This window comes from Zea mays, chromosome 10 (genome assembly GCF_902167145.1).
Source record: "Zea mays cultivar B73 chromosome 10, Zm-B73-REFERENCE-NAM-5.0, whole genome shotgun sequence".
In the NCBI taxonomy this organism is placed as follows: Eukaryota; Viridiplantae; Streptophyta; class Magnoliopsida; order Poales; family Poaceae; genus Zea; species Zea mays.
Window position 1 is genome coordinate 3,185,857 of NC_050105.1, and position 22,976 is coordinate 3,208,832.

A 22,976-nucleotide genomic window follows, 5' to 3' on the forward strand; every position below is an offset into this window, starting at 1 on the left:
GTAGAACGGTATTGTTGCCACGGCGGCTTTCTTTCCGTTCTCCTTTGAGGTCGGAGGAACGGGAAGAACGACTGGCCTCTCCCTGGTCTCCTTCTTTCTCACGACCCGTGTCCATTCTTTCGTTGGAGAAGTAGACAGCGGAGTCTTCCAGGTCAGCGAGCTTCTCGCTCCAGCCTCCCCGGAGACAATCTTTTCTCGAAGAGCCGGAAGTAGCGTCTTTCCAGCATTTTCGGAGTTTGTTGGTGGAGACTTCTGTTCCGGCAGATCTGCGAGGCGGTGTAGAATTCCTTCTTCGTCCGCCACGGAGGAGATTGTCCCAAAGCAGAATGTGGATCTGGGACGCATGGTGATCTTGCTGTGGAAAGTGACGGCCATTGAGCTAGCTTGGATCGTCGACACACCCCCTACCTGGCGCGCCAGCTGTCGGTGTTTTGGGTCCGACCGCACACCCGGGGTTGCCCCTCAAGGTGTTTTTAGGAGTAGGACGGTGTCAACGACTGTAGCAAAATGGTTCGTGCCGATCGCACGAGGGACAATGGACAAGATTTACAGGTTCGGGCCGCTTAGTAGTGCGTAACACCCTACGTCCTGGTGAGTATGTGAGCGTGGTTACAAGAGGATTCTCTGGATAGAGGGCGCAGAGAGTCTTTGTGGGTGGCTAAGTAGAACAGGGGCGATCGATCTGAAGGGGTGCCCCCTAGGCCTTATATACTCGACCGTGGGGCAGTACATGTGATATGATAACAACAAGTAGCTAAAAGATGGTGAACCTCTTGAGTTTATCCCTACGTAACCTCCGCCGACTTATCCTCGCATGGCTCCGTTGCATGGGGGCTTCAGCGCGGGAAAGTCGGGTCTCTGTTTATGATTCATTCGTTCGACGTTGTGGGCCGCCTGTGTTTGCACTAATCAGTCCCACGTCTTCTTTATTGGTTGTCTTTCCCTAGGCCCACGAAAGAATGACCTTACGAATTATTGGGCCCTTGGGCTTTTCGTGAGGCCTTTTACTTCTTTAGTGGACCCAGGGGATATCTATCCCCCACACGCTTGGACCCGTGCGCGAGCACAGAGGAGAATCACCGGCGGCGGCTGTTGGCGAGATGGTCTGCGCGGCGCGTTGCCGTGCATGATGGGGTCTCATGTCCAGTTCTTATGGCCGACCGCGAGCGTGGGTAGGCACGTGCCCCGCGATTTCTTCGGGCAGCGGCGCCGGTCAATCCCCGCGGACCGCGGACTCCGTTGGCGGCGCGCCCACCAAGCTCGGAGCGGTCTGTTACGAGAGGTGGAAGACATCTGCCATGCGGGTCCCGCTAGTAAGAGACAGTGCGCGCGCAAGGTGACTGCCGGTGGACCCCACGCGTCAGCGGAAGGGAAGATGGCTGGTGAGCGCGTGCGCGACTGTCATGTAGGGCCCGCCTGTCGGCGCCATCACCAGGAGCTGGGCCGCGCGGGAGGTTAAGGGTTAATGGGCCAGAACTGAGGCTGTCGGCCCATGAAGGTCTTCTATTCTTTTTTTTTCTTTTTATCTTTTCTCCCTATATTTCAAACTCTAGTAGTTGAATTTCAAATTTGTTTGTGATTTCAAACCCAGGTTAAAATCCCAAATAATGTTCCAGAGGAAGAATTATAAGCACTCATATATATTTTTCTTTGCATATTATTTTCCTTGTTATTTACTCATGGAAGGAATTCCTTTCTATTTTCTCTTCTATGTTTTCATTTGAAATTTTGAGGTCAAGTTTAAACTATGATTCTTTATTCCAATAAAATGTATCACAACAATTTCTTCAGTGTGATATGTATTTTTCTTTATTTATTTATTGGTTATTTAACTATTATTATCTGATTTATGAAAAGAAAAGGAAACTAATAAATCTTCAAAGGTTTCAAAAGTAAAATTCCCAAAACACTAACCTGAATGTATTTATTTATTTATATCATTATTTATTTTTTTTCTAATGTAAAATTTTGGGCATTACAGAAGTCGGCCGCGCAGTGCGGGCTGATTCGTTTTCGGCCGGATAACAGGGACACACCCGACATGCGGGGGCCACACACCAGTGTAACAGACACGCGCGGGAGCGGATGACCGGTGTGGCCCACAGGTCAGCAGCACGGCGCGCGCGACGACTGGCCAGCGAGGTTGACGGAGCGCGGTGATGGGCTACGCAGGAGCAAAATGGAAGTGGGCCAAATTCGGAGTTGGCGGCCCACTTAGCTAGTTTTCCTTTTTCTTTTTATTTTCTGTTTCATTTCGTTTTTAAATCTCCATTTTGAATTCAAACTTGTTTGTGAGCTTCATAACTGAGTTAAGTACCTAAATTAAAATATTAGTAGGAACAAAATGTATTCTTTCATATATTTATTTTCCTCTATTTTGTATAATCTCTCCCTTCTCTCTTTTCTTAATTCTAGGATTATTTTAGGATTTAAATCCCCATTTGGATATTTAACATATTTCTTTTTTGCATTATTATAATATTGTCACAAAAATGCACACACAAATAAAATATTCAGCATGATGCAATGATTTAGTAGCATATCTCTTTATTAATTGTTTTTGGACATGATGTTCACATATGATGATGCATAAAGATCAAACTCACATAAAGAGAAATTGTTTCTCTATTGGTATTATCTCTAACAATTTACAAAGTGGGTGTTACAGCCGGCGCCGTCGACCTGCTCGACAGCCGACGAGGTGTCGCCTCCTGCTTGGCCTTGGTTGCCCCGCCTCCTCCTCCGTCGACGGGGGAGGGGACGGGGTGACCTCGAACGTTGTTCTTCCACCACGCGGGGAAGACGTCGTCGATTCCGCCGCCGGCGGGCGGGCCGTCGGCCGCCATTGTCGCTGTCGCACGGCGGGGAAGGAGTATCATGTCGTGGCTGCCGTCGAGGGACATGAACTCAAGACTCCCGAAACGGAGCACCGTCCCGGGCTGGAAAGGTTGCTAGAGACTGCCCATCTGGAGCTTGACGGGGAGCTGTTCGTCAACACGCAGCAGGCCCCTACCTAGCGCGCCAACTGTCGGCGTTTCGAGACCGGGGGGGTCCCTGGACCGACGAGTGAATTGTCGCCGCGTGCCCCAGCCCAGATGGGTCGGCGCGAGACGGAGCGCGAAGGGGGGAGGCAGCCGGAGGGAGACGGGCATGAGAGGTGGAAATCTCGCGGCCTTCGTGTTTGTCCCGCGCCTAGGTCGGGTGCGCTTGCAGTAGGGGGTTACAAGCGTCCACGCGGGAGGGAGCGAGCGGCCTCACGCGAGCGCCGTCCCGTCCTTCCCCGCGCGGCCCACCCTCTGTAAGAGGGCCCTGGTCCTTCCTTTTATAGGCGCAAGGAGAGGATCCAGGTGTACAATGGGGGTGTAGCAGTGTGCTAACGTGTCTAGCGGAGGAGAGCTAGCGCCCTAAGTACATGCCATCGTGGCAGCCGGAGAGGTTTTGGCACCCGGTTCGTGTGGTGTCGTGGCCGTCGGAGGAGCGCTGGAGCCTGGCGGAAGGACAGCTGTCGGGGCTGTCGAGTCCTTGCTGACGTCCTCTTGCTTCCGTAAGGGGGCTGAGAGCCGCCGTCGTCATAGGGCGTGCGGGGCGCCATCATTACTTGTCTGGCGGAGCGAGCCAGATGGGACGCCGGTCTTGTTCCCCGTAGCCTGAGTCAGCTTGGGGTACGGTAATGATGGCGCCTCCTGTTGACGTGGTCGGTCCGTGCCCTGGGTTGGGCGATGTGGAGGCTCCTCCGAGGTCGAGGTCGAGTCTGTTCTTCCGAGGCCGAGGTCGAGTCCGAGCCCATGGGTCGGGCGAGGCGGAGACCGTCGGCTGAGGCCAGGGCTGAGTCCGAGCCCTGGGGTCGGGCGAAGCGGAGTTCGTCGTCTTTCGGTGCTGAGCCCGAGTCCGAGCCCTAGGGTCGGGCGAAGCGGAGTTCATCGTCTTCCGGGGCTGAGCCCGAGTCCGAGCCCTGGGGTCGGGCGAAGCGGAGTTCGTCGTCTTCCGGGGCTGAGCCCGAGTCCGAGCCCTGGGGTCGGGCGGAGCGGAGTTCGTCGTCTTCCGGGGCTGAGCCCGAGTCCGAGCCCTGGGGTCGGGCGAAGCGGAGTTTCCTATGGCGCCTGAGGCCGGGCCTGGCTGCTGTCAGCCTCACTCTGTCGAGTGGCACAGCAGTCGGAGCGGCACAGGCGGCGCTGTCCTCTTGTCAGACCGGTCAGTGGAGCGGCGAAGTGACTACGGTCACTTCGGCTCTGTCGACTGGAGGGCGTGCGTCAGGATAAAGGTGTCAGGCCACCTTTGCATTAAATGCCCCTGCGATTTGGTCGGTTGGCGTGGCGATTTGGCCAAGGTTGCTTCTTGGTGAAGACTGGGCCTTGGGCGAGCCGAGGGTGTGTCCGTTGCTGGAGGGGGGCCTCGGGCGAGACGTAGATCCTCCGGGGTCGGCTGCCCTTGCCCGAGGCTAGGCTCGGGCGAGGCGTGATCGCGTCCCTCGAATGGACCGATCCTTGACTTAGTCGCACCCATCAGGCCTTTGCAGCTTTGTGCTGATGGGGGTTACCAGCTGAGATTTAGGAGCCTTGAGGGTACCCCTAATTATGGTCCCCGACATTTATGTTGTCCTTCTTCGAAATTCCAAGGAAGGTTCTAGAGAAATTAGATCAAATAAGATCTCGTTTCTTTTGGGAAGGAGAGGGGCATAAAAAGAAGTATAGATTAACTAAGTGGAGTATAGTTTGCACACCAAAAGACATGGGAGGATTAGGAATTTCCTGTGGAGTTGTGGTTGAGGGAAAAAGAATTTCCTGGAGCTTGAAGCTACAGAGGTACATAAAAATGCAGACCACACAGCAGAGCACTTAAGAAAGGTATACCTGCCAGCAACAAGCACAGGACGGAAGCACATATTTCATTTAGAAACATGTCTCGGCCAATATTCTTACTTTCTTCAAAGAAAGACAGTAAAGGTATGAGACATTCCATACTCTAATTAGCCTCACGTAGGACTAATTGCCACATGTAAAGTAAAAGCCATAGCCACAGTTGGTTACTTCATTCTGTCGGAGAAATACACATTGGCAATTGTTCACAATCAAGGAATAATATAACAAGTGAAATAGCGGAGCAAATGCAAGCGGAAAAAAACAGGGAACCGCGGGGACAACAGCATTAGCTGACGCATTCGCTTCTGACTTGGTCCTGAACTCTGGAGCTTCAAGAAGAGAGAGCGTCGCGTTGGGGTGACATCGAGGTGCATCGTTGTGATGGTTCTGTAAAGCCCAAGCTCCTTACGCTCTCACCCACACTCAATCCATGGCTAGAGGTAGAAGAAGAGTTGGGAACACAGCACTACACAAGCACAAGTGCAGGAAAATGAACTGCCTTCTCTATTGCATTGCCTAGAGTATTTATACAATACTAGTACCAACTATAAGGTACACTAGTACATGGGTGATCAGTGATCTTAGCCCGAACTACTCCTGTTAGGGATGAAAGTAGGATGGGAAAATCCTGAACCGACCGTTATCGTATAACCGATTTTGTTAGTTTTGTTCCGATCGATTTCGAACCCGATGTAAAAAACGAAAACGGGATATACAAAACGGTAAACGGAAACGGAAACAGTAGAGCTGTTTTTAATCGGGATGATCCCGTTTTGTTACCATATTTTATAATTCGGGAACACTAGGCCCAGCCCATCTAAGCTCAAACCTAACCAGCTAACCTAGTGCTCCACACGCCGCCGCCCTCTCTCCAAAGTCCAAACGCCCGTCGCCCAGCACGGCAGGTCGGCAGCACATTCCTCTCCCAGTCCCAGGTCCCAGCCTCCGGCGGTCCGGCCCTCCGTCGTCCCTCTCCCTCTGACCTCTCCCTCTGCCCTCCGCCGTGCAGGGTCTGCTCTGCTGTCCACGGCTCCTCGCTGCACCAGCAGGCAACACGGCACCCAACCTCCGCCGTCCTGGTGGCCAGGCCTCCGCCGTCCAGACCTCCAGGGGCTGCCAGCCTCCGCCGTCCAGGCCTCCAGGGATAAAGACACACTAATAGGATGTTGAGAACAATGAAGATGCAGCACTAGAATTTTCTAACAGGATGAAGACGCACTAATAGGATGTTGAGAATAATGAAATGCAACACTAGAATTTTTCAGCTGACTTATTTTGTGCATTAATAGGATGAAGACGCATTAGAAATTTTTAAGAATAATAAAGATATAGCAAGTGGCTCCTCTCCATGAACAATGTGTCTTATGTTTGTTGAGAGATGTGAGCAAATAAGTATTGGTTATAATAGTCTATGCGTGTACTAGAATTTTTTTGTTAAGTTTTAAATATATAGTTTCATGGTGTGATTTTACCGAACCAAAATACCGGTTCCCGTCCGATTTCGGCGTTTACCCGACCGGACCCTATCGTTTTTCGATTCCCGTATTTATCCCGTTCGTTTTCGTTACCGATATATCCCGTTTTCGTCCCGCAAGTTAAATATGAAAATGAAAACGGTAGAGGTATTTTTCCGACCGTTCCCGACCGTTTTCATCCCTAACTCCTGTATGGCTGGCTGATGCATGCCACTACATATAGATTGGCCTGTTGCCATACTACTACAGCACCCTGGATGAACAGCAAGAGAGCTGACCAAATGCCAACTCCACGCTACAGCAAAATAACCAAGGAGAGCAGCAAATTTTCTCAGACCTAAATTGCAGTCAGATAACGAAGTTCAGAAAAGAAATTAGATTGCAGAAATTCCAAGAATCGAGAGCTCGGACCTAGATGCCCATCCTGTCTACAAAGTACAGCAGACAGCTAGACACCAGTCCTCTCGGGCTCTCGGCATACTTGTTGTTGAGGAAAAAAGAATTTCCTGGAGCTTGAAGCTACATAAGCACATAAAATTGCAGAGCGCATGTCAGAGCACTTAAGAAAGGTGTACCTGCCAGCGACAAGAACAGGATGGGAGCACAAATTTAATTTAGAAACATGTCTTGCCCAATATTCTTACTTTCTTCTAAGAAAGATAGTAAAGGTATGAGACATTCCATACTCTAATTAGCCTCACGTAGGACTAATTGCCACATGAAAAGTAAAAGCCATAGCCACAGTTAGTTACTTCATTCTGTCAGGGAAATACACATTGGCAATTGTTCACAATCAAGGAATGATATAACAAGTGAAATAGCGGAGCAAATGCAAGCGGAAAAAAACAGGGAACCGCGGGGACAACAACATTAGCTGACCCATTCGCTTCTGACTTGATCCTGAACTCTGGAGCTTCAAGAGGAGAGAGCGTCGTGTTGGGGTGACATCGAGGTGCCTGTTTAGAACATAAAATGTTTTAAATATTGAGAAACTCATCAATTGTGCTGGAAAATGAATAAGTAGAACCTGTACCTTCTCATTTATTTCAAGTGGCAAGTCTAAAGAAGCAAGTTTGGTATTAGTAGATGTGCTTCCAGCGAAGGTGCGAAATCTTTGGCCAGCTTTCCCCATCAGGTTCTTGGCAGTTCTTCTTCAAGACGGGGCAATCGGATATACTTATGCGCTGGAGGGAGGACGGCAGATCTGGTAAAGATACTATGTTGGGGCAACACCCTATAGAAAGACTCTCCAGACTTGAGAGGGATTTTAGATTTCTTGGTAGGGACTCTGTTTTGCAACACCAAAATTCCAGGCGCTTCACAGATGAGAGATTTGCAGACTCTTCAAATGAAATCGACGGCTCTTTGCAATATGAAAGAACAAGATTCAGTGGGACTGTAAACCCTTCAGCCATTAGCATGTGGTTGAGCAATACAGAGCTACTAACCGTGAGCGATTCCTGGACACGAAACTGTGAGATGCACTTGGCAGTGAGGTTTGCAACATCTACTAAACGTAGGTGCTTAAGGTGCAGGGAAGACAAGCCTTCAACAAAGTAAAGATCAGGGAGACCTTTTAGATCTAATGATTGAAGGGAGGTCAGGTGGCCAATCGATAAGGATGGGGAGCTTCTGCAGACATCAATGGAAAGACGTTTCAGGTGTGGCAAGCCATTAATGAATGAATCAACTGCAAGAATGCAGCCACGGACAACACGTGCTCTTCTCCAGCAAGGTTCAACGGCATTAGTTCTGCTCCACGTGCTAGCTCTAAAGAAGGACAATCCCAACAGTCAAAACTGGAAAGAGATGGAGCAGCACGTAAGCCCCCCAGTGATTTGAGACACAAACAACCTCTTACAACCAACCAGACAAGCTTTGTCAAATGCTCAAACACCTTTTCTGATGGAAGTGTAGTTAATGCCATATAATATTTCAATCGTAAATTTCTCAGTGAAGTGAGGCCACCAAGGCAAATAGCTAAAGCTTCATCTGTAATACTGCATGAAGAAAGAGAAAGTTCACAGAGTCCTGACGGTAGAACCAATGGCATCTCCATGGTCCTTCCATAAATGAATCTTATCCTCTGCTCATGGAAAAAGAGCCATGCCTTGATGATGTTTTCTTTCATCCATACTTTATCTTCTCTTTCCTCCAGACCACTTTCAATAATTTGAAGATGCTTTGATACATCATCATCCATCATCAATGTCATCAACTGTTTCAGAGATGAATAGTCTTTCGACAGTACACTCCTAACTTCTTCTCCTGAATCCACCTCCCACATCAATGCAAGTTTAGATGCCAGGTCGTCTGCCTTCATTATTATATTTTCCCTCACGTCATGCTGTCCTAGCTCATTGTTGGTGATAAACATAAGCAGTGGGCACCAATCAATTGATAAATCTGTAAGGCCTGCTGGAAGATTAGATAGTTCCTTCAAATTTGGAACAAAGTTTATACGCAACCTAGAGCAATTCCGAAGGAGCTCTGTATCTGGTGGTAGGCCTTCTAGCAAACTGCAATTACTAAGCTCAAAACTTTCCAAATTCTCAAAATAGGATCGCTCTAGTAACCACCCAGGATATGTATCAGATCTGTAACCTTTGATTGTGAGCTTACTCAGTTGGGGTGGCGGTCTCAGACCTTCTAGAATATCCATTGCATCCATTCCATTCTCGGAACTCCACTCAAGTGCCAACTCTTTAAGGCGACTTTTCAGATATAGCTTCGACTCTACGGCTTCATCCTTTCCAATGACATTCTCAAGATTTTCCACTCTTAAACTGCCACCAAGCTCATTCAAGTCCTTCAACTGTCGCAGCTCATAACCTTGCTTCTTCTGTACAGAAAAGACATAAATGTGTTGTAGCGACGTTAACTTACCTATATTCAGAATTTGGTAAATAGGCATTTCTTTCAAGAAATCATAAGCGTAACATGAGTACGCTCCTAGATGTCGTAGCTTTCTTAAATTGCATAGTTTGTCAGGCAAATTATCCACCATGTGGTTTAACCAAAGTAATTGTAAGTGGTAGAGAGTACATAATGATGTAGGCAATTCAGAAACTAACGTCCTGATGAGGTTCAAATACCGGAGGTGCTTCAGCTCACCAATAGATTCTGGCAACTTGCTGCTGTTGTAAAATGACAGAGACAATACACGCAGTTTTCTTTGGTTCCTTAGCATGCCATCAAAAATATCACTTGGACCATCCATTAGCGGATCGATGCATATAATAGTGCGTAAATGATATAGCTTGCAGATAATTTGCTTATGCTTTTGCATACTTTTTTTTTAGACTGTCACCGGGGGGAGAGGATCCCCACATGATTTTCATTCCGGTCTTTTTGCCCAAAGCGGCTAGAGTTTACAGCAAGCTAGCAGCATTGTAGCTAGCATAGTTACAGGGGGGCGAAGCAATGATGAGATTACATAATAGGATTAGAAAACACCAACAACCAAGCACCTAATACTTGTGCCTCTTTCCTGTTGTGCCTGTACGCCCAAGCTTTTGCTTCAGAAGCGCATGAATGCAAAGTGGCCGCAAGAGTGGCATGATCCTGACGGAAGACGACACCATTTCTGCGTTTCCACAATTGCCAGCAGCAGAGGAGGACAAAGGAGTTGAATTCTGCACCCGGAAGGCGATCAGGGCGACTGATGTTTGGCAGGTCCTGGGTGCCCAGATCATCAGCGACAGAGAATCCGATGGAGCTCCAAAATTGGCGTGCAAACGGGCAGTGGAAGATGATGTGCGAAGGAGTTTCACTGTCTTGGTTACATATTTCACAACAGTCATCATCAACAATCCCTTTTTTCTTCAGGTTCCATTTGCACTGAATTTTTCCTTGCATAAGCAGCCAACAGAAAAATTGTGCCCGCGGGGGGGCTTTGTTACCCCAGATGAAAGTGGTGCTAACATCACCATGCCCCAAGGACCCTTTAAGCAGGTTGTAGAGAGTAGAGGTCTGAAAATTACCAGTGTGATCCGCAAGGAAGCAATGTCTGGTATCTGGTCGATCGGCGAGGCTTGTGTTGTTTACTATTGTTAGCACATCTTCTAGTTCCTCCCGGGCTTGTGGCGTGAGGCGCGGGACTAGGTGCAAACCCTGCAGCACCACCTCCCTCACGCAGACTTTTTGCCTGATGCAGTGTGAGTACAGGGCTGGGAAGGCTGTAGACAGGTCGTCAGGCCCAGACCAAGCGTCATGCCAAAAATCAGTGCTGCAGCCATCCCCAACCTGAGACGAACTGATCGCTTGATAGATGGGCAGCAACGCTCTCAGAGTATCCCAATGGCACCCCCTGATCTCGCCCTCCATTGTTGCTAGTTTAACATTCGAGCGCACCCAGGCTGCCCAAGACGACAAGGCTGAAGAGTGCAATCTGTGAATGAGCTTGACCAACAGACATGTGTTCTGGATGTCGAACAGTGCATGGTATTTCTGTCACATTATCATCTTCTAATCTAAAGCAGTCTTCCCTAGAGAGTGACTCTGCAAAATCATGAAGGATATCATGAATGACATAGTACGAATCACAATACATTTGAGAAACCAATTGGAAGAAAGATACAGAGACCATATCATTGAAGTAATCCATCCCAACCTCTTCTAACGTTCTCCTACTCAAATTGCATGAACCAACAAATCCTTCTGCCACCCAAAGGTGAACCAACTCTTCAGGTCTATATCCGTGACCTTTTGGAAACAAGCTGCAATACAAGAAGCACCTTTGCAGACATGGATCTAACTTTTCGTAGCTCCATAACAGAGATGTGAAGGGATCACTTAAATCTCCAAGCCTTAGAGCAGCTTTCCATTCAGCAATATCCTTTTTCCTGCACAATCGAGAACCCAGAACTTTTGCTGCCAAAGGACATTGTCCAAGCCTTTTAGCAATCTCCTCTGCAGTGTCTTCCAGCTTCGTGCGTAATAGTTGGTCTTTGATTTCTGCTCCAGAGAAAGCATGGTGTTTAAAAAGAGCCAAAAACTCAGTATCATCCATGTTTTGCAAATGAATGACATGTTCTTGTTCACAACAAATAGCGGCAGGAAGTGTTTTACTTCGAGAAGTCACCAAAACTTTGCTCCCTGACTGTTTAGAGACTAATGGAGCAAGGAATAACTCCCACTCGGTCTCATTATGAGATGTTTCAAACCAAACATCATCCAAGACAAGCAGGAATTTCTGTGACTCTTGTAGTATATCACGTAATTTGCACTGGAGAGTATCGAGATTATCAACACGTGGGCACTCTCCCTTTTTTGCAGACTCCATAATCTCCCTTGTGTGACGATGCACATCAAGTTTGCGTGAGATGCACACCCACATCCTGATATCAAAGCATTCTTCTATCCTTTTGTCATTATAGACATACTGTGCTAAGGTGGACTTCCCCATTCCTCCCTGTAGAAGGGTAAAGTCGTGTATTGATAATAGATGGGGTTACAATATATAGAGACACAGGAAACCCTAACCCTAATGGGTCGGCAGCCCAACAGTGGTGTCGACCCACACACACTCACACACACATAGTCTAACATCCCCCCGCAGTCGCAACGGGGGCACCACACACGATGAGACTGGAGTAGAGGCCGAAGGTAGGAGCCGACGGGTTGAAATCCCCCCCGCAGTCGCAACGTCATGATGGTGCGAATGTTGCGGCTGGAGTAGAGACCGGTGTGTGCTCCAAGAAGACAATAGCCCCTAGATGCCGAGGTAGCCGAAGTCGAGGTGGTCGCGGTCGGAAGACGCGCAGCAAAAGCCTGATCTTCGGGAGGGGTCGACGTTCGAGCGTCAACGATCGACAGGGCGACACAACAAAAGAGCACCAGCAGGTCGACCTTCTTGCTTCTTCGATCGTCCAGGCGTCAAGGAGCCCCGCCAGGGAGGCCGACGGCAGCGCACGCGTCTGCGCCGGTCATGGTGTCCGTGCCCGCGGCAGAAAAGAAGGGGAATGTCGGATCCGGCCGGGAAGGCCACGGCAGCGACGGATCCGAACGGGAAGATGCGATCCAGCCAAAGGGACGGCGGATCGAGCCGGAAAGGTCGCAGCAACGTGGATCCGGCCGGGAAGGCCGCGGCAGCGACGGATCCAACGAAGGTGATGAAGGGGTGGGCGGCGGGGCGGGTCCAGCCGGGCAGGGGCCTGCGCCGGACCTGGCAAGGGGTGTTGGCAGCACCGGCGACGGGAGAAGTTCGAAGGGTGGTGCTACTTGGTGCTGCTGGTCGAGGTGATCGACACTAGGGAGAGAATGCCGGCGCGCGCCGGCAGGCTCGCGAATCTAGCGACGCAGACACAGGGGCGCGCGGAGCCGATGGCGGCGGCTTGGGAGGCCGGGGAAGGGGAGGGCCGCGCCCACGGCCAGTGAGGCGGCATGCGTGCAGCCAGGGAAGGGGAGGGGCTGGCCGAAAGGGGAGGGCCTGGCCGGCATGAGGGAAAGGAGAGGGCAGCAGACCAACGGCGGCGGCTTGGGGGCGCCGCGCCAGGGAGGGTCGCGGCAGGGGCCGCGTAGCAGGGGGCGCCGAGCCAAGGAGGGTGTGGGCGGCTCCGGCGACCGACGGTGGAAGAAGGAGCGCTCCCCGGCGGCGGCGGCTCCGGATCCCCTTGGTGCGGCGGCGGCGGTCGCGTAGGAGAGGTGGCCGGCGTCCATGGGGGCAGGAGCTCGCCGGCGGGCCGTGGCCGCAGCCGCGCCTAGCCGGCACAGCGCGCCCGCGTCGGGGCTGCCTGCGCCCGTGCCTCCACGCCGGTGCTGCCCGAGCACAGCCGCCTGGACGCGCCCCGCGCCAGGGCCGCCCCCGACCAGAGGAGCAGCGCCCGAGCCCGCTTGGGGACGCGGCGGCGCCGGCGGCTCGGCGGCTGCGGACAGGGAGCGACGAGCGGCCGCCGCTTGAAGGTTAGAGGTGGAAGAAGACTTGGCCGAGGCCCGGCGGCGCGAGGGGCTCTGCTGCAGCGGCTGGGAGGAGGGAGGCCGCCCCCGGGAGGGAAGGATGAGCCTCCCGGGGGGCGGCGGCTGGTCCAGGGCTGGGTGGCGGCTGTGCGTGGGAGGAGAGCCGACGGCGGCTGCTGGGTGGGAGTAAGGAAAGAAACCCTAATCTGATACCATGTAGAAGGGTAAAGTCGTGTATTGATAATAGATGGGGTTACAATATATAGAGACACAGGAAACCCTAACCCTAATGGGCCGGCAGCCCAACAGTGGTGCCGACCCACACACACTCACACACACATAGTCTAACACTCCCAATCCAACAATGGCCAAACCCGAGTACTTAGCGGAGCTTGCCTCAGCAGTTGTTGTCTTGCCGAGAAGAAAATCTACTATACGATCACGATCCCTGTCGCGACCAAAAACCTTGGAAGTGGGCAGTGGCGGACGCAGAACAAAATTCTAGGTGGGGCCGATAGTGCATGAGACAAATCATCAAACTAGACCATAACTATAGATTAATGATAATAACATGAATGTTAAATAATAATATCTGGTGTTTTCATAAATGATATGAATACCAAAAAACCTTTTTGGCTACCTAAAGTAGAGCTAAAGAGAGAAAATAGGTGGACTGACTGAGGACGAGGCACTAGGGCAGAGCAGCCGCATCGGCGCGTCGTTCTGGAGAGTCATCAAATTTGTCGTGAGATGGCGTTGGTGAGACGACGACATGTGGGAGGAGCGAGTGCAGGAGGCGAGGTAGCGATAGATGACGGTGACGGCAAGCGACAACCATTGTCGTGTTGCGACGGCGCGCAGAGACCCTAATGAGTTAGCGAGAGACAGGTGACGCCACGATCCCTTGCCCATCTGCTGATGCAGACTAGGAGGCAAAATATCAATGTTGTGTGCAGGATCCCAACGAGTTGACGAGCTGATGGGTGATGAGAAGGCAAGATGCGCTGCAGCGGGCGGGTTAGGTCACCGACTTACTGGTCAGTCGATGACCGAATAAGTGAGTGAGCCACGAGTGGGCTTGCGCTAGGAAGAGAATCAAATGGCTCAGGTGAAGAGTGGACTGAGCAGTGAAACGTCGAGAGAAAAATAGATCAAAATCTAGTTTTTATTAGATTTGTCCACGCTAACTATACAAAAGTTTGTTTATTTTGCTGTGTACCTAAACCTAGATATAAGGGGTTAAAAAAATTGAGGTGGGGCCATGGCCCACCTTGCCCACCCCTTGCATTCGCCCCTGGAAGTGGGAAGTGATGTGGTTGTGGGAACACTGGTAGGTGCTGCAGCTGGCCACCCGACGGTATTGCCATGTGGCAAACCAAGAAGATCTCGAAGTTGTTGGGCTTCTGTCAGGATTGCTTTGAGCTCGTTCATCTTGCTAATTAGCCTTCTGTTTTGAGGGAGCAAGTTCCGCGCCCTGCTCATGGCAGCATGAAAAGGTTTCGTGACAGTAGTTGCAGTGGAGGAGCTTCCATGCTCTCCCAGCAGGAGACTTTTTCCGCTCTTGGCCTTGCCTTCAAGGATATTGTACTCATGCTCGTCCAACAAGTCCTCGGCATCATAGTAGGCTTCTTTGAGACGCCGGAGCCATGCCTCCAGTATGCCCCTGTGGGGGCTCTTCTGGGCCGCTTGAATCACCAGCTCGAACTGTGGCAGGACAGTGGCTTCTAGTCGTTGGATCTCACGCACCATGTCCACACTGAGGTAAGCTGAAGCTTTAGTAAGAAGCTCGTTGACAATCGGCGATGCTGCCCACCTTAAGCCGGCGAGCGCCAAGTCGGCCATGAAATTCAGTAAGAAGCTTTTTTTTTCTTTTTTCTCTGTAGACACATAAAATTAATGAATCTGAATGAAAAAATGAAGCACAAACCAATTATTTTTCTTTCTCGCCAAATCCAGCAACACAAAGGGGAAATAGCAGCTAACACAGCAAGCGAAAAAAATGGAGATTGGAGATCTTACACGAAGTAAAATAAATCAAGGGCGTATGGAGTAGAATCTGGAACAAGCACAGCACAGCACAGCAAGGAGGGAAAGCAGCTCCGTCGGGCAGGGAACGGAGGAATACCGGATGGTGTTGCTGATTGCTGGTGAAGTGGTGATAGATGATTTGTTTTTTATGTAGAGGAGACCAAAGGTACCGTAGACTGCTGAGGGTCTACTGCTCGCTGGGAAAGGAAGCAGCATGGAAAGAGAGATGTGAACAAGAGGTGAACAAGCGGAGTAGACTAGTCTATGGATTAGGACTGCTCTGAATTGTTATGAGTACCAGTATTATTGTTCATGGTTGAGCAAGGCCAATTATTGTTGGGAGCTAGTGTATCGATTGGGACTGCTCTGAATTATGCAATTCGAGTGAATAAACACAGACAAAGAAAGCTTTTGGAGCTTTCCTTGGAGTCCTCCCCTAATTTTTTTAGACATGGTTGTACGTTGCAAGAGGAGCTGAGCTTGATATGAAAGTAGAAGACGTGATCTCCCATGAGTTGGACCAACAATTAATCTGGCCATAAAAATTGAGAGCTTCCAGTACAGACCAAAATCCTAAAAAAAACTATCTCTTTCATTTCCAATTTGCATCCAGTCCTTAAGGCATAGCAGTTCCTCAGCGCTTTCGGTCCTATTTGGTTCCACTTTTCTAGAATGATAGAGATACACTCAATACCAGGAACCTTCTGATGAGGAAAAACAAGGCACTGGATGATTACAGTTGTGTTCCGTGTAATAGTGGCTGTGTGGAAACAAGCCTCCACGTTTCCTTTGAATGCAGTTTTGGCTTACTATTTTGTGCGTTTGACCATCTTTCGGGTCTCAAAATAAATTTTCATAAGAGCCAACTTTTCTGTTATGATACTGCTAAAGAACGAGAATTGGAATACTCAGAATTTTTTGGATGTAATAAAGGGCATTATCCTTTCAAATATCTGGGTATTCCAATGGATCACAGAAAGCTTAGTAATGAAGATTGGAATGATATCATAGAAAGATTTAAGAAAAGAGTTAGTGGGTGGAAAGGGAAAATATTGTCTGTTGGTGGTCGACTAGTGCTAATTAACTCCATCTTAACAAGTCTTACGATGTTTATTGTCGGCGTTTCGAGACCGGGGGTCCCTGGACCGACGAGTGAATTGTCGCCGCGTGCCCCAGCCCAGATGGGTCGGCGCGAGACGGAGCGCGAAGGGGGGAGGCAGCCGGAGGGAGACGGGCGTGAGAGGTGGAAATCCCGCGGCCTTCGTGTTTGTCCCGCGCCCAGGTCGGGTGCGCTTGCAGTAGGGGGTTACAAGCGTCCACGCGGGAGGGAGCGAGCGGCCTCACGCGAGCGCCGTCCCGTCCTTCCCCGCGCGGCCCACCCTCTGTAAGAGGGCCCTGGTCCTTCCTTTTATAGGTGCAAGGAGAGGATCCAGGTGTATAATAGGGGGTGTAGCAGTGTGCTAACGTGTCTAGCGGAGGAGAGCTAGCGCCCTAAGTACATGCCATCGTGGCAGCCGGAGAGGTTTTGGCACCCGGTTCGTGTGGTGTCGTGGCTGTCGGAGGAGCGCTGGAGCCTGGCGGAAGGACAGCTGTCGGGGCTGTCGAGTCCTTGCTGACGTCCTCTTGCTTCCGTAAGGGGGCTGAGAGCCACCGTCGTCATAGGGCGTGCGGGGCGCCATCATTACTTGTCTGGCGGAGCGAGCCAGATGGGACGCCGGTCTTGTTCCCCGTAGCCTGAGTCAGCTTGGGGTAGGGTAATGATGGCGCCTCCTGTTGACGTGGTCGGTCCGTGCCCTGGGTTGGGCGATGTGGAGGCTCCTCCGAGGTCGAGGTCGAGTCTGTTCTTCCGAGGCCGAGGTCGAGTCCGAGCCCTGGGTCGGGCGAGGCGGAGACCGTCGACTGATGCCAGGGCTGAGTCCGAGCCCTGGGGTCGGGCGAAGAGGAGTTCGTCGTCTTTCGGTGCTGAGCCCGAGTCCGAGCCCTGGGGTCGGGCGAAGTGGAGTTCGTCGTCTTCCGGGGCTGAGCCCGAGTCCGAGCCCTGGGGTCGGGCGGAGCGGAGTTCGTCGTCTTCCGGGGCTGAGCCCGAGTCCGAGCCCTGGGGTCGGGCGAAGCGGAGTTCGTCGTCTTCCAGGGCTGAGCCCGAGTCTGAGCCCTGGGGTCGGGCAGAGCGGAGTTCGTTGTCTTCCGGGGCTGAGCCCGAGTCCGAGCCCTGGGGTCGGGCGAAGCGGAGTTCGTCGTCTTCCGGGGCTGAGCCCGAGTTCGAGCCCTGGGGTCGGGCGAAGCGGAGTTTCCTATGGCGCCTGAGGCCGGGCCTGGCTGCTGTCAGCCTCACTCTATCGAGTGGCACAGCAGTCGGAGCGGCGCAGGCGGCGCTGTCCTCTTGTCAGACCGGTCAGTGGAGCGGCGAAGTGACTACAGTCACTTCGGCTCTGTCGACTGGAGGGCGCGCGTCAGGATAAAGGTGTCAGGCCACCTTTGCATTAAATGCCCCTGCGATTTGGTCGGTTGGCGTGGCGATTTGGCCAAGGTTGCTTCTTGGTGAAGACTGGGCCTTGGGCGAGCCGAGGGTGTGTCCGTTGCTGGAGGGGGGCCTCGGGCGAGACATAGATCCTCCGGGGTCGGCTGCCCTTGCCCGAGGCTGGGCTCGGGCGAGGCGTGATCGCGTCCCTCGAATGGACCGATCCTTGACTTAGTCGCACCCATCAGGCCTTTGCAGCTTTGTGCTGATGGGGGTTACCAGCTGAGATTTAGGAGCCTTGAGGGTACCCCTAATTATGGTCCCCGACAGTAGCCCCCGAGCCTCGAAGGGAGTGTTAATAGTCGCTTGGAGGCTTTTGTCGCACTTTTTTGCAAGGGGACCAGCCTTTCTCGGTTGCGTTTTGTTCCGGTGGGTGCGCGCGAGCGCACCCGCCGGGTGTAGCCCCTGAGGCCTCGGAGGAGTGGTTTGACTCCTCCGAGGTCTTAATGCCTCGCGCAATGCTTCGGCCGGTCTAGTTGTTCCCTCATGCGAGCTGGCCGTAGCCCGGGTGCACGGTCGGGTCCCAAGTTCTCGGGCTGGTATGTTGACGCTGTCAACGGTTTGGCCGGAGCCGGGTTTGCGAGAGCAGCCCCCGAGCCTCTGCACAGGGCGAGAGGACGGTCAAGGACAGACTCGACTTTTTTACATACGCCCCTGCGTCGCCTTTCCGCAAGGAGGAGGGGGGAAAGCGCCATGTTGCCCTCGGAGGGCGCCGAACATGGTGTCTCCGGTGAGCTGCTGGCGGGTAATCCGAGTGGACGCCCGTGCCCCATTTGTTAGGGGTCGGCTAGAGGCCCGGAGGCACGCTCAAAAGTACCTGCGGGTGATCTGCCGGACCCAGTCCCCTTCCGACGGGGTCCGAGGGCTCGATGCCTCCCTCTGATGGGATTCCGTTACAAGATCGTTCCCGCTGGTCTCGGAAATGTCCTAGGGTACCTCGGGAGCATAGCCCGAGCCTTGGTTATGTATCGAACGTACCCAGGGTCATCCCTCGCTCTGTGTCTGAGGCGGCTGTGAACCCTTCGAGGGCCAGCCTACGAACCCCTGATCAGTAGTGGGCGCGGAGCCCGAGTGGCCTGAGGCGGCCGTTGAACCCTTCCGAGGGGCCGGCCTTCGAACCTCTGACCAGTAGTGGGTGCGGAGCCCACGCGCTCTGAGGCGGCTGTTACACCCCTCCGAGGGGCCAGCCTTTGAACCTCTGATCAGTAGGGAGGCTCGGGGCCTGTTTCCTTCACGGAGAAGGATCCTTTTCGGGGTATCCCCCTTTCCCGGTCCCTGTTGTAAGAGAGAGAAAGAGGAAAAGGAAAAGGATACGAAATCGAATGACGTGGCGTACCTTTTTTGACGCGGTCGTTATGGCGAAGGCGAAGCGTCGCTTGCTTTCCCTGCCAGAGGCGCCGCCTGTCCCGCCGCGGAGTTAATGCGACGGGGCGAGTGGTTCGCGAGGTGGCCATTGCGCGTGCGCGAGCCGTTCGAGGAACGGAACATGGGCGCGCTGTCTTCACGCCGTGAGAGAGGGTTCTCTCGCTGCCCCTGGATGGGACGTAAGCTTGGCTGACGACGTGACCGCTACTCCTGCCCGCCTGCCACCGCCATTACTACCGGCCCATTTTTGGCCGTATTGACCGTCGCGCCTGGCTGACACTGCTGGGTCGTACGCAGGGTTGCCTCGAGTCGCGGTACTGGTTCCGCAGTCGAGGAGGCGTGGTAGTGGTGCGAGCGGCGGTGGTGTTGCTCGCACGTAGCAACCGGCGCGCCGGTTGCATGACGCGTGGGCCTGGGCCTCCATGCTGGGTGCATTGGAAGTCGGAGGGGTGCGCCCACTTGGCGCGGTTGCATGCCGCCTGCATGGCTGCCCGCCCATTCACCCGCTGGGCTGGGCTAAAGTGGAGGAATGCTCGTAACCGCTGGGCAGTTACATGCACCGCGCGCGGCGGTTCGGCTTCTTCTGCCCTGGGCCAGTCTGCATGACGCATGGGACCCAGCCCTTGCGCCGTAGGGGGAGGACCTTGGAGCGTGTTGGAGAAGACTCAGCTCACGACGGCTGGGGACGCAAGTAGGGAGAGTCGCCTTTAAAAGGGGGGTGATCCCCTTGAAAGGCGACCATGTCTTCGCGCTCCCTTATGCACCGTGTCTTTCCACCTTCCGAGCCCCCAGATGGGGGACACCCGCAATCCTTCCGCCTTGTCGTTGGAGGAACGCAACTTCGTGGAAGTTGGTACCTTTCAGCCATTGTTCGGCTTCAAGGATTTTCATCACGCGGCCCGACTGCACCCCCTCGCCGGTGGTCACCTAAGACGGTGACCACCAGCCCCTGGATGGGGAGAAGCAAGCCGGGCTGCGGCCCCCGCCCCTCCCTCAGCTTCAAGGATGCTTACCATCCTTGCTGGGGCGGAGAGCGAGGCGAGCCGGGGCTCTACCTCCCGCACGGGTCGGCTGGCCACCTCCTCTTCCAGCTTCTGGTGGTGGAAACCATCCCCCAGCTCTGCGGAGGAGGCGTCCTCCAGCCATGCCGGGGAAGGCGAACTGTTGCTGCCCAGCTAGGATGCAACATTCCGCCCTCTTCCTCGTTTTCGTGGCGAGGACGGGAGCGAGGACCTGCCGGTGCGCTTTGGAGCGGCCCGCGTTCGCCGGTGCGGCGTTGGTGGAGAGGCGGACGCCGTTGTCGGTGCTGACGTGGTGGCAGCCGGGGGAAGCTTCCCCACCGTCGAGGCCGTCAGTGCCGCCTACGGGCCGGCCTCCGGCTCTTTGGCTTTGATGTCTGGTTCGCGTCCCTTGAGCGGGGACGCGAACGAGAGCCTTTCGGTGGCCGCGTCCGTCCTGGGACCATAGCTGCTGCTGCAGAGGTCGCTGGCGAGTCGCCCGGAACTTGTCGCCCCGCAGGATCCCCGGTGTGGAGGTTGTTCATACCCGCGGGGATGGAACTGGAGTTCCGTTTGTAATGGCACCTTGAATGCCGGTCTTTTGTTCATTGTGGTTGTCGGGGCCTGAACATGTATGTATTTTTGGCGCGGAGCCGTGTTTTTTCCTCATTTTCGAGCACTAAGACTCGCCTGTTGGTTATCTGAACCGCTTCACCAAGCGTGAGTCACCCCGTGGAAAGGTGACAAGTGAGGTATCCGTGTCCCGGAGGCATAGGAGTCCCTCGGCTCGGTCGGCCCTACTGTCCGAGGCTTCTCTTGCTTAGTTAAAGGAACCCCTCGGCCGCTCTTCGATGAGCCGAAGCCAGGGGTAGCGGTGTCAGCACGGACAGAGGCAGAGTTGGCTCGAAAAGAAGACTTGGTCGGCCGGAGCCTGGCCGGGTCGTCCACTGGCGGGACCGACGCCGGAATTGAGTTGCCGAGGCCTCGGGCCGGGCTGATGTCTTCGGGGGACAGCTGGCCGAGGCCTCGGGGTGACCGGCCGAGCCGTCTGCTCGAGCCGGATTCCTGGAGAAGACCCTAGCGGTGAAGGCCTGGGCGTGGTGATGATGTCGTCCTTCAGAGTGGAGATCCTCGGTTCGCGTCGCCGTCCGAGGCTAGGTCGGACCTCGCCGAAGGTGTAGTTGACGCCGAGGGTGCTGCTGCTCCCTTCAACTGTCAAGATCCGAGCCTGCAGGATCGGATTATCTTGTAGAGTGTGTTTTCTGCGGCCGCTGAGGCCCAAACACACCATCGTCGTGTTGTAAAGCTGCGCTTCTTTTCCTCTTGTTTCGAGTATCTGGACTTTTTCGTCGGTAACAGAATTTTCTGTGCGAGCGAGAGTTGCTTTTCATGGAAGGTTATGAGTGAGGTATTGAGAGCACCTAGAGGGGGGGGTGAATAGGTGATCCTGTAAATCTTAAAAACTTAAGCCACAAAACTTTGATTAAGTGTTAGCACAGTTAATGCCAAGTGGCTAGAGCGAGGATTTTGCACAATATGATAATCACAAGAAGTTCAACACAGAGAGGACACGATGATTTATCCCGTGGTTCGGCCAAGTACAAAACTTGCCTACTCCACGTTGTGGCGTCCCAACGAACGAGAGTTGCACTCAACTCCTCTCAAGTGATCCAATGATCAACTTGAATACCACAGTGTTATGCTTTTCTTCTCAATATCCCGTTTGCGAGGAATCTCCACAACTTGGAGCCTCTCGCCCCTACACTTGAGATTCACAAAGAAATACGGAGTAAGGGAGGAACTAGCAACGCACACAAGACTCAAAATCAGAGCAACAACACGCACACAAGTCGCAACAAGAGCTCGCAACACAACTCAATGAGTTCACAACTCAACAAGAGCTCTAGATGCTATCACAATGAATCAAATGCGCGGAATCGATGTCTTGGTGCTTAGGAATGTTGTAGGAATGCTTGGTTTATTCCTCCATGCGCCTAGGGGTCCCTTTTATAGCCCCAAGGCAGCTAGGAGCCGTTGAGAACAAATCTGGAAGGCCATCCTTGCCTTCTGTCGTCTGGCGCACCGGACAGTCCGGTGCACACCGGACACTGTCCGGTGCCCGATTTATTTCCTTAAACAGCGCAGCCGACCGTTGCCGACCGTTGCAGATCTGGCGCACCGGACAGTCCGGTGCACACCGGACAGTCCGGTGCCACTTTCCGACCGTTGGCCAGACCACGTGTCGCGCGCAGATTCCGCGGCCGACCGTTGGCTCGGGCCGACCGTTGGCTCACCGGACAGTCCGGTGCACACCGGACAGTCCGGTGAATTTTAGCCGTACGCCGTCGGCAAATTCCCGAGAGCAGCGTCTTCGCCCGAGGCAGCCTGGCGCACCGGACACTGTCCGGTGCACCACCGGACAGTCCGGTGCCCCAGACCGAAGCAGTCTTTTGGCTGTACACAGCCAACTCTTCTTCTTTCTTCTTCTCTCTGTTTCTATCACTTAGACAAGTATATTAGTGCACAAAACCAATGTACTAAGGCTTAGAAACATACCTTTACTTGTGATTTGCACTTTGTTCATCCATGGGCATAGATTTACATTTAAGCACTTGTGTTGACACTCAATCACCAAAATACTTAGAAATGGCCCAAAGGCACATTTCCCTTTCAATCTCCCCCTTTTTGGTGATTTATGCCAACACAACATAAAGCAACTAGAACAAGTGCAAAAACACTTCAAATAGAACTCAAATCTATTTTGATTCATTTTTGGCATATATGGATCATTCTTTGCCACCACTTGGTTTGTTTTTGTAAATCAAACTCAAATCTC

At 52.9% G+C, this 22,976-nt stretch overlaps 1 pseudogene; it reads right to left on the reverse strand.

The window, feature by feature from the left end:
- Positions 1 to 7,101: 7,101 nt before the first annotated feature.
- LOC103640710 (putative disease resistance RPP13-like protein 1) lies at positions 7,102 to 15,347 on the reverse strand (annotated as a pseudogene).
- Positions 15,348 to 22,976: the final 7,629 nt, after the last annotated feature.